The sequence below is a fragment of the Hylobates moloch genome, unplaced genomic scaffold (assembly GCF_009828535.3).
Source record: "Hylobates moloch isolate HMO894 unplaced genomic scaffold, HMol_V3 SCAFFOLD_3951, whole genome shotgun sequence".
Taxonomy (NCBI): Eukaryota; Metazoa; Chordata; class Mammalia; order Primates; family Hylobatidae; genus Hylobates; species Hylobates moloch.
The window spans coordinates 1,265-6,020 of NW_026656226.1; the positions used below are offsets into that span (position 1 = coordinate 1,265).

At 40.2% G+C, this 4,756-nt stretch overlaps 1 pseudogene; it reads left to right on the plus strand.

Moving 5' to 3' along the window:
* Nucleotides 1-424: 424 nt before the first annotated feature.
* On the plus strand, nucleotides 425-977 carry LOC116465238 (eukaryotic peptide chain release factor subunit 1-like; annotated as a pseudogene).
* Nucleotides 978-4,756: the final 3,779 nt, after the last annotated feature.

Consider the following 4,756-nt stretch of genomic DNA (forward strand, 5'->3'; position numbering starts at 1 on the left):
AAGATTTCATGTAGATTTTTGTGCAAAGTAACTTTTCTAACTTGTTAGTTAAATACCTAGGAGTATGATCACTGTGCTGTATGGCGATCTTGGTGAGTCTATGTTTAGCCTTATAAGAAACCACTCAGGGCTGGGTGTGGTGGCTCACACCTGTAATCCCAGCACTTTGGGAGGCCGAGGTGGGTGGATCACAAGGTCAGGAGATCGAGGCCATCCTGGCTAACATGGTGAAACCCTGTCTCTACTAAAAATACAAAAATTTAGCCAGGCATGGTGGTGGGCGCCTGTAGTCCCAGCTACTTGGGAGGCTGAGGCAGGAGAATGGTGTGAACCTGGGAGGTGGAGCTTGCAGCGAGCCGAGATCACACCACTGCATTCCCGCCTGGGCGACACAGCAAGACTCCGTCTCAAAAAAAAAAAATTAGTTGATATATCCTATGGTGGTGAAAATGGATTCAACCAAGCTGTTGAGTTATCTGCTGAAGTCCTCTCCAAAGTGAAATTTATTCAAAAGAAGAAATTAATAGGGATACATTGATGAAATCAGCCAGGACACAGGCAGGTACTATTTTGGTGTTGAAGATACACTAAAGGCTTTGGAAATGGGAGCTGTAGAAATTCTAATAGCCTATGAAAATCTGAATATAATGAGATATGTTCTTCACTGCCAAGGCACAGAAGAGGAGAAAATTATCTATCTAACTCCAGAGCAAGAAAAGGATAAATCTCATTTCACAGACAAAGAGACCAGTCAGGAACATGAGCTTATCGAGAGCATGGCCCTGTTGGAATGGTTTGCTAACAACTATAAAAAAGTTGGAGCTACAGTGGAAATTGTCACATATAAATCACAAGAAGGGTTTCAGTTTGTGAAAGGATTTGGTAGAATTGGAGGTCTCTTGCGGTACCAAGTGGATTTCCAAAGAATGGAATACCAAGGAGGAGACGATGAATTTTTTTACCTTGATGACTACTAGGTAGTCGACATGGGTCCAGCAAAACATGCCTCACTCTCCAGCATCTAACCCAAGGAGCATACTCATGATGGAATCCAAACAGATCCCTGCCTTACAATTGGAATATTTCCAAAACTTAATCCATGAGCACTGGATATTGAAAAGAAAACAGAAACAAAACCAGACCCAACCCTACACTTTGGTTTGTCATGGTGTCAGCGTAGCAGCCTACAACTAAGTTCCTGAATGCCACTTTGGACTAATTTAAAAAAGAATCCCAGTTTTTACTTTTACTCAATGGTGAAATTGGCTGCTCTTGTATTTTATTAAAAAATGATTTTTTAAACCTTTATACAAATAAGCAAAAATACTTTAACTGCTGTAAACCTTCAAAAGTTAATAGAAGTGAGATCATACTGGTTTCTTATTTTGATTGGAGAGAAATTAAATTGCTACATTTTGCAGTGACCCATTTACATGGCATTCTCAGCTTAGACTGCATAAGAAGAAATATATGTGGTGAAATGTTGGAACCATTTCTCTCTTGGTCTCTGTTTAATGATGAAAGGGTGAGCTAATAGGAGGCAATTTCAACTTCACTCCCTCACACCACCCCTTCCCCCTCCAGACTGGCAGTTTCAAGGATGCAAATTGCATTGCAAAATCAAACTGACTCATGAAGCATTTGGGCCAGTGCACTGTTTACTTCCATCTGTTTGCAGACACATTTGTGCCCGGTGTTTGGGAGCTCTTCGTATCAATGTTCTGACAAGGGTCCCTATAACCTTAACCTACTCGAAACCAGTTTGGGATGAATATGATGGGGCTTCTGTGCTATTGCTGGGATTGGGAGAAATAAAACATGCAATTTAAGTGGAAGCAAGAAAATTAAAAATAAAATAAATAAATCCATTGCCTGATTCCATGTCTCCCTCCAATTACTGCCCCATTTCTCTGACACTCCTTATAGAATAATTCCTTAGTCAATTGTCTCATAATGTTTTTAATATATCAAATGGATTTATGGACAGTGTTTCAAAACTCAAATACTTCTACAAGGCTTGTTATGAACACAGATGTCCCCAATCTTTCATGTACACTATTTCCTGAATCCTAGAGGCAATCTTTATTTATTTTGCCTAATTTTTTGATAGTTACATCTGTGCCTCCAAATAGTGTGTTATAGTGCTGTTTTGTTTTTCACTCTTATGTATCATCCTTAGTGTATAGCTCCCTTTCATATACCCCTGTCATCTCAATATAGTTATTTTACAATTTTGGTTAGCTTGGTGTTCACTATTTATATTGTTATGACCACAGAAATGCTATTCACAGCTAGACTAGGAAATGCTATTCACAATTAGATTAGGAAATGCTGTTCACAAAGATTATTTTCCTTCCTTGAATTGACTTTTTAATTTCCCTGGAATTAATAAATGTTTTATCCCTTCATGTGCTCAATTTATATTGTACTCATTATAAACTCTCTTCCAAATTTGCTTCCAGGGCCTCTGCTATAGTTTGAATGTGTTCCCCAAAGTTCATGTGTTGGAAACTTGATCCCCATTGTAGTGATATTGGAAAGTAAGGCCTAACAGAAGCTGAGTCATGAGGGCAGAGCCCTCATGAATAAATTAATATCATTATTGTGGGAGTGAGCCCATAATAATAATATTGTCCTCTCTCTTGCCCTTGACCCACTTGCCATGTGAAGACACAGCAAGAAGGCTCTTGCCAAATGCTGATGGCTTGCTCTTGGATTCCTAGCCTTCACAACTGAGAAAACAAATTTCTGTTCTTCGTAACTGACTCAGACTATGGCATTCTGTTATAGCAGCATAAATGAACTAAGACAGTCTCCATGAATATATCAAACCATGTCCCGTGTTCTACCAACCTCATCTTTGTGAAGACACTTCCCTTGGTCCTGCCACACGTGGACTGGTGCATGCACATCTGGTCTGATTTCCAAGATGGTCTTCACTTCATCCTGGGCATCCCTCTGCCTCTCTCTTATGCTGGCTCTCCTATTGCCTGGATCCCATGTGTCCCCTTTTTTGGTTTTCTCCATCATTTTTGTTTCTCATTTCATCCGTGTTCCTGAGGGAACACGGAAAGTAAAATCTGAAAGCCTAAGCTTCTGAAAATGTCTTTAGGCTACCCTAGCACTTATTCCAACCTGGACTTGGTATGGAATTCTGTATTGAAAACATTTTTCCTAGGAATTTCCATGACATTCCATCAACATTTTTTAGCTTCCAATGTTGTTTTTCTTGCCTTTTGATGTTTTTGGGATTTCTTCTTTTCCACTCACCTTCTAAAATTTCATTGTGATGTGTCTTGGTGTGGGTCTGTTTTCATCTACTATAGTAAGAACTTGGTTGGGGCCATTACAAGTTAAATTTTTGTCTGTAAACTTGGAGAAATTTTTTGTATTTTAAATAATTTCTATCTTTCCATTCTTTTAGAATTTGTATTATTAAGTTGCTGGAAATCCTTGACTGATAGCCTAGTATTCGTATAGTTCTTCTGTCTTTCTTGACATTGCTTTTCCATTTTTAATATTTAGTGGTAGTACAAATTTACTCTTCCAAGTCGTCTATTGAAATACTTATTTAAATGATCACTTTTTGACTTCCAAGAGTGCTTTTGGTTCTCTGATTGTATATAATTTTATAAAATCCTATTCATCATTTATAAATGCCATATCTTATTATTTCTTTTAGGTATTATTGAGGATAGTGGTAGTAATAGTGGTAGTGGACCTGTTAGACCTCCTGGTTATCTCCTTTCATGGTACCATGAACTTTTCTTCATCACACTTAGCTCAGCAGTAATTTTATATTTCTCTTTGTAAGGTCTGCTAAATGTGCATCTCCTTCACGACAGTGCAAACGTCAAATTGCCAGCATCTTACTTTTGCTCTTCACTGTAACTTCAGGGTCTAGTAGATCACATGATTCATCAGAGGACTTGAAATACAGGCTGAATGAGGAAATATAAGTGTGGTTAGGCAGGGAAGTGAGACTTCCTTGATCAATTGCCCCTTGATGTTCTCTTGAGCACTGCATCTCATGACCTCCTGTCACAGAACATTCAGGGACACTGAAAGAGTTCACCGGCATGGGATACAGAGTCATATCCACCACCAGATGGACAGGGAATCAATGAAAGATGATTCCATTAAGAAAATTCCCTGGGTCCACTCCACCCCCATCACCTGCTTAACCTCTCTGAGTCTCCCTTTCCCTGTCTATACAAAGATATCACATATGGGGTTTCTCGTGGGTTTGCATTGAAGATCAAATTTGACTCAGTAAAACACACGGTATTTTTTTTTTTTTTTGATACGGAGTCTCGCTCTGTCGCCCAGGCTGGAGTGCAGCGGCGCGATCTCGGCTCACTGCAAGCTCCACCTCCCGGGTTCACGCCATTCTCCTGCCTCAGCCTTTCCGAGTAGCTGGGACTACAGGCGCCCGCCACCACGCCCGGCTAATTTTTTTCATTTTTTAGTAGAGACGGGGTTTCACCGTGGTCTCGATCTCCTGACCTCGTGATCCGCCCGCCTCGGCCTCCCAAAGTGCTGGGATTACAAGCGTGAGCCACCGCGCCCGGCCAGTAAAACACATGGTATTATACCTTGAGGTATATTAAGTGTTCCGCTACTCATAGCTACTATCCCAATATTGATTACAGCATTTGGATTGTTTCCATCATTTTGCTTTTATAAACCAAAATTCAAGAAACATCCTTGGGCCGGGCGCGGTGGCTCACGCTTGTAATCCCAGCACTTTGGGAGG